Consider the following 7316-nt stretch of genomic DNA (forward strand, 5'->3'; position numbering starts at 1 on the left):
AGAAACATAATCCCATCAGAATTGTTACCAACTCATTCCAACACTTAGGATGCAATACAAGGTTGATAATAGAAAATACCAGAATAAAGGATAACGAGTGCTTTTCTACGCAAGGTCAACCATCAAGGTCATAGTAGCAAAACCATCACAGGTTTTTACACAGATCATTCACACATTTATACAGGTCATTCACACCTCTAATGTGTTTTTCACCAACAAATAGGACTTGTTTCAATCCCTAATCCATCATAGTGACCCTGAGCAAGATACTCAACTTAGAAGTCCTCATGTACCACAAGTGATCGGGTACCAAAGCCAGCTGAGTATCAATGTTTGCAAATAATGTGCTTTGCTGAGAAATTAGAAATAGGGACACAACTCTCCCGGCCATTCCTCACTTGCCTTCTGACATCACCTGAAACAATAGCAATGACAAGTAAGGACACTAACTCTAGACAGGCAAATGCTCATAACAGAAAGGAGATGAGGATAAGAGCAAACCAAAGGTCAAATAGGAGCACTGGCTTAAGAGCCTCAGGAGGAGTGGAGGGTGATGGCACACACCTGTAAGCCCAGCTAATTAGGAGGCTGAAGCAGGAGGATTCCGCGTTCAAGGCCAGCCTGGGCAACTTAGTAAAACCATGAGACAGATCCTCAGGAAGGTAGAAAAGATGTTAAATGTGGAGATCCAACAGCAAACAGTGTGGCAGGAAGATGTGAAAAATTCCAAGGCATCTCAGCATAGAGGGAGGAAAAGAGGACTGTGTGAGCCCACACTGTCATTCCTCCTCACTGCCACTCACTCATCTCCATAAATGTCAGGCACTGTTCTAGGCACAGCAGACATGTGGGACAAAACTAAGCAAGACCTCTGCCCTCGCAGATATCACATCCTAATTGGAGAAAGAGCTAATACTTTTTTTTAATTAGTAAGTTATGTAGTCTGTTAAAAGGTGATCAGTGCTATATCCAAGAGAAATAGCAAGGAAGATCAGGAAAACAATGGAAAAGAATGATAATTACTTAGGAGGTGGCCAGCCAAGACCTCAGGAAGTGATATTTGAGCAAAGGCTTTGAGGATAAGAACAAGGAAACAGGCTGAGCCCAGAGGAGAGAAGAGTTTCCAAAATACGGACAAGAACTGCATGGAGGGGCTGGGGATTTAGCTCAGCAGCACAGAGCCTGCCTGGCCAATGCGAGGTCGTGAGTTCAATTCCCGGTACGGTACCAAAAAATAAATAAATAAATAAAATAAAGAACTGCATGGCACTCTGCAGGCAGGAGCGGCAGGTGCAGGATGCCATTCCAGGAAGTGAAATGACCAGAGCTGTCACAGACGAAGCACTCCTACTCGGGTAGCCAGCCACCTGCAACATGGGTGAGCGGGGCAACCCCAGACAGAAGCCAGCTAAAACCAAGAAGGGAAAGACACGGGTCAAAACTAAGACATGGGGAAAGAAGGAAGGAGACAAGCTCAAGAAGCATCTGAAAGGTATAATCAGCAGAATGCTGTAGAAATAATCCTAACAAAATGCAATCTTCACAGCGCATAGTCACAGTTGATAGAATAAATGACTTCACTTTCCACAGCCAGCTCTCAGCAACTAATGGAACTTACAGAAATAGATAATTCTGGGGGAAACATATTAAATACGAGAATAACATACCACTTCACAAGTAATTTCTATTGACTTGCCTTTTTGAAAAATCTATTCACTTTAAATGGGATGGAGATGGGGGTGGGGGTAAATCTCACTGTTGACAATTGATCCATTAAGCTTTGCAAAACAAAAACAGGATATTTTAGGGAGGACACATAGCTCAGTGGTAAAGCCATCCTGAAGCCCTGGGTTGGATCCCCAGCACCACAAAAACAAATAAGACTACACAAAAAACAGGATATTTTAAAAGAACAAATCACTTTCCTAACAATTTTAAATGGCTACTTTGAAAAAGAAACATATTTCCTTTTTTCTTTTCTTAGTACTAGTGGCTGAACTCTGCTTCACTCATGTTGTACAAGTGCTCTACCACTGAGCTCCACTGGCAACTTCCTTTTGATTCTTAAAATACATTGTATATAATTTCAAGGCTGAAGTGAAGCCACCTACTAATTGAAGGAAGATTTTTTTCCAGAGACATAGGAAGGTTCAGGTTTGAAAGCTGGGCTTTTCAAAGGGAACTTCCTGTTTATACAATATGCTTTGTGATTTGGCGTAAATTTTGCTATAATTGGCACCTCTTGTCTCTGATGAACAAAAGAAATACAGCACTGGAACTTCTTACAAAAGCTGCCCTTGGCCAGTGAAAAAAACCATTAACTGGGAGAATAAGGAGTAATGAGGCTGCTACTTAGCATGTGATGTGTGACGTAAATAAATTTTGCTCAACCTCTGTTCCTCAATTTCTCACCAGTTAAGCAGAAGGGCTTGATTGGAGCCAATCAAAAGTCCTTTTCAAAGCTAAAGTGATATGAATTGACTAGGTATTTTAGTCTTAATTGTGCATCTCCTCCTTCAGATTGTCCATTTATCTGGACCAAATTTAATACAATAATAATCATTCTCTTCCAACCTCATCATCCCTGCTTCTTTCACCACGTGTCCCTTATTGCACATAACTTCATAACATGCCAGGCAAAGCCTTGCTAGGGAGGAAATGAGTGAGGCAGAGTACTCGTTTGCTATTACTCTAAAATTAATCAGAAACTATTGGGATTTTATTGCTTACTTTGAATGGCCAATAAAACTTTCTGTATCGGCCCAGCCCAGAATGGTAACCACTAGCCACGTGGCTTCTGAGCGCTTGAAATGTGGCTAGTGCAATTAAGGATGTGAATTTAAATTTTAGTGAATTTAAATGTAAATGGCCATATATGGCAGCCTGGCTAGACCACCACGTTGGTAAGCCACTGCATTTGAGGGCTTGGAATGTGTCCTAAAATAACCATGAATTCTTAGCTCTTAAATGTTTTAATTTAATAATGTTAACTTAATTAAAGGAGAACATAGAAACTTTAAAACTTAAGAAACTTCAGAAGGAGGTTCAGTTTCCCCCTAATATCCCAGTAATGACTCCTGGCAAACTCCCTAATGTACTGGCCTTTTACTGAATGTGCCGTAATTTTATGTCCTTACAATTTCAAGGGAGATTTGCTTTTCCCTTGGATTTACAAATCCAAGAAAATCATTTCACCTGAAAAATGTTATCAGGCACAAACGTTCTCTGTGAAGGCAAAAAAAAAGTTTATGACTCTAACTATTAATAAATCAGTTATGTATCGGCGGTTTCTGTGACACTTATCAAATGGGAAAAGTTTGCTAAAGTCTATATTATGCGGCTCCTCAAGTGTTTCAATTCTTTATCCATGTGCATCTAACTAGACACTACAGAAAGGTAATCTGGGACTATAAAGTAGGACACTGATGTAAATGCACCAAGTCAATCATTTTCAACAGAACTCATGGGTAAACAATAGAAATACCAAGGAGAGAGCCTCCACCAGAAAGCATGGCAGACTTACATCTCACGTCCCTCTTGGAAGAACAGGTGGTATTCCACCCAGAGGCTTTAGGTCCACTCTGGGGGCTGCAAAATTACTTATTTTGGCAAAAAGCACTGTCAGACTTAGACTTATTTTAAGCAATGTTTCCTTTTTCCTTCCTGCAGAATACACACAGAAGAAAATATACAAAGGAGTAAAATCACTTCTAACACAACACCCAGGGAAAATCACTTATATTTATAGTATCTCCTCCTAAGTATGCTTTGTGAGTTCACAGAATTCAAAATTCGAATCCATTCTTCCTCTAATAGTACACAGAAAGCATTCCCCAACTCTGTCACTTCAATTCTTTGAGAACATGACTTGAAAGTAATTGTATGAATTTTATTATAAGTAGGGTAATTTGTTGACCTTACCTCTACCAATTACCATTAAGTTGTTTCCTTAATTCTTCACCATTTAAATAAACAGGGCTGTGATTATCATTTGCAACCATCTCTGATGTTCCCTTAGTGTGAAATCTCACAAGTTAAATCATTAGGGATCCACATTTGTTAAGGATCAAAACACGGTGCCATACCTGAGGACTGCAATAGATCCTGCTAAAATACTGTCTAGACAGCTTCACTTGTGTACACCCCAATTAGCAGTTGACAAGAGATGTCTTCACCCAATCTCTTCCCCAGTCCTGAATACTGGCTCCTTCCACATTGCTGAATTTAATATTCAAAAACCAAATGATATCTCTCTCACATCCTTCCTATACATTAACTCTACTGTTCTACTGTATGGATTTTTAAGAGTTGTATATATTTTACCTCATGAAACTACTTTCCCCAATTTGCCCTTGACTTGCAGAAATGCTAGCCTTTTCTCAGCCCAAGTCCAATCTACCCATTCCTGTGCTTCTAAAACCTACATTCTTAAAAAAGTCTTCCCAATCCTAAGATAACAGCAATCTAACTGCTTAGGAATTTCCTAAATGTAGGAAGTTCTACATTTAACTTCTGTTAACAAGTAGAAAATTTATGCTCAAATATTCTGTGAGCTGCACCTCCGACCTCATCCTCTTCCCCCCAATCCTCCAACCACCCCAGTTAAAAAACCCACTCTTCTCCCATTGAACGTTTACACTCTGCCTTTATCACATACGACATTCTTAAATATGCAGTATACCAAACTTTAATCTAATTATGAGAAAAGCCAGAGAAACAGAAACTACAACTACTGTTTATATGTCCCTCTTAGTTAAGCAGTGATAAGCCTGGGGTCATCTCAAGTACATTTACAGAGAGAAGACAACGACGTTTGCAGATTGGGAGCCCAGCTCCAGTTCCTGGTGACTGTATTGTCTGTCACAGTACATTCCAATCGGAACAAAATGTATCTGCAGAACCCGCATGGAGAAATCATCATGTGTTGGAATCTGTTACCTACTCCCACTGACACCCATTTTCCCCTCCTGTCTACACTAAGAGATCATTGGCTAACCAAGACATTTCCCAGCTCTCCTAGCGCTTACACGTGATCAAATCATTCAGCTCTAGCCAGCAGGAAGTCTGCAGGGCTGATGTGTTGGATTGTGGAGTGGGAGGGGCCTGCTCCTGCCCCCCAACTCTTAGGAAGGGCAGCACCACCTCCCAGGTGCCAGCACCCATGAAAGGTCATACCAAAGATGAAGCAAGGCGGGTTCTGAGACCTCAGACTGCAAAATCAGCTTCTCTCTGCTGGACACTACCCTAACTTTGGATGCTGATATGGGGTCAACCTCAATGCCAAACAAATACACTCTAAGAGTATTGTGTTCCTTTTTAATAATCTTGTAATTAAGGCACTTAGATTGTTACTGCTACAGTCAGTACATACCCTAAGTTTTGCACTATCCATAAAGCAAAATGCTTTCATTTTAACATTTAAACATACACAGTTTGCTGTATTGCTGATGTCTGATGGTATATTGAAAGGAACAGTTAAAACTTAAAATTTTTTATGTTCCCACCAATTTTGCATGCTTGTATCTGGTAATCTGAGCAACTGATGTGAAGGTAACAATATGCAATGGAACCACCATGGTGAAGCCCTACCATTTTGTCTAGTGAGACTCTGTATTATCTCTAATGTTTTATCTAATAATTATGTTCTTGTTCTCTTTCAGGGTTTGAACAATCTTCCATTCTTACATCTGGCAATCTGAGCAACATAGTTGAAGATAACAATATGTAATATAATAACCACTGTTAATTCGTATTATTTTGTCTTAAAACCCTGTTTCATTTTAAATGTTCTTGTTTTGGTTTGTTTATGTTTGTGAGGCTGGTATGCTGCTATTGTTCTTTTTTTTTCTTCTCATTTACTACTCTTTTTAAAATATAAATAAACAAATAAATAAAAACAAAAATATACAGTTTGCATTACTATGTGGATCAAGGTCCCTAAACCTTCAGAAGAATGAAATCTGTAAGGAAATAGAAGAGGGATCTCTTTTATTGCACAGACTAATCTCTGAAAAAAGTGAGGGCAGAATCACCTATGATTTCATCAAATATCAGTGCTTCTCAAACCTTAAAGTAAGCAGAATCAACTAGAGGGCTTGGCAAACAGATTGCTGGGCCCCCTCCCTGAATTTCTGATTCTCTAGATCTAGGATGATGTCTGATACTTGTATTCATAGCAAGTCGCAAGGTGATGCCTATGCTACAAGTCCAGTGACCACACTTATAAGAACGCTGCTTCATGGAATGAGATTATGTAAAGGTTGTCAGAAAGATAAAAGTAACTCTTCAGCCAAAAGGTATCTATCACATATATACTAGAAAACATACTATTTCTGCAAAAGCACTTAAATGTCCGGAAAGGAAAGCTGATTTTTCTGGACTTGGTTTTGCACAGAAGATTCCTGGTGGATGCCAATAATATCAAATTCAACTGTTTTACAATGTTAGGCTTGGCTCAACTGTGTCAGTGAGACTGCCACCACTGGCACACAATAACAAAGACAGTAAACCTAAAAGGAGGAAAGATTTACGTTGGTTCATGGATACCAAGGTGTCAGTACATGGTTAATCGGCCTTCACTCTGGGCCTGTGTCAGCTTGGTACATCATGGAAAGAGCACGTCGCAGAAGCCTGTTCACCTCAGTGCAGGAAGCAAAGAAAAAGGAAAGGGCGGTGTCCCAACATACACTTCAAAGGCACATCCCCCAACGACTGAGCTTCCTCCCGCTAAGCCCCATCTTCTAAAGGTTCCCCCAAATCCCAACAGCAACACAGGTTAGGGAGCAAGGATTTAACACATATGCCCTTGGAGTATATTTCCAAATCATGGCAATAAACCATCTTTCTAAGGTCAGGCACACCTGTTCTCCATAAAACTTCAATAAGTTACAACGGTAAGTATTTATCATGTTATTCATGGTTGAGCCTCTTTCTTAATAGAGCTAAGTTTTTGGACAAATTATTTTTTCCAGGTCCCAGTTGTTTAAAATATAAAAGACAATGGGTTACATAATTGTAGGAACACTTCTAGTTATGCCTAATCTGCTAACTGATTTTTTTAATATGTTACATCTACATATAATTATAAAAGCCAAATAATTCTGTACAGCTCCCCTCCAGGAAAAAAAAAAAAAAAGCAAAAAGAGAAATCCCTGCCCTTCTCTCTCCCCAAGGAAACTACTTTCAACTCTTGGCTGACTGGGCCTTCACATCCATGGTGTTGCATAACACACTATTTCTGGGGCTGGGGATTTAGCTCAGCCGCACAGCGCCTGCCTGGCAAGCAAGCGCAAGGTCGTGAGTTCGGTTCCAGATAC

General features: G+C 39.9%; 1 protein-coding gene across 8 annotated transcripts in view; it reads right to left on the minus strand.

The window, feature by feature from the left end:
- Sfmbt2 (Scm-like with four mbt domains 2) overlaps positions 1-7316 on the minus strand; it is a 222134-nt gene that overhangs the window by 197372 nt on the left and 17446 nt on the right. Inside the window, exon 1 of one of the 8 annotated variants that reach the window (XM_013513773.1) lies at positions 3524-3546. The exons of the other annotated variants lie outside the window; for them this stretch is intronic. The gene's annotated coding sequence lies outside the window, so the exon portion shown is untranslated. Of the gene's footprint in view, positions 1-3523; positions 3547-7316 lie in introns of those variants that run through there. 8 annotated transcript variants of the gene reach the window in all.

The sequence above is a fragment of the Chinchilla lanigera genome, unplaced genomic scaffold, assembly GCF_000276665.1.
Source record: "Chinchilla lanigera isolate Chin_1 unplaced genomic scaffold, ChiLan1.0 scaffold00020, whole genome shotgun sequence".
In the NCBI taxonomy this organism is placed as follows: domain Eukaryota; kingdom Metazoa; phylum Chordata; class Mammalia; order Rodentia; family Chinchillidae; genus Chinchilla; species Chinchilla lanigera.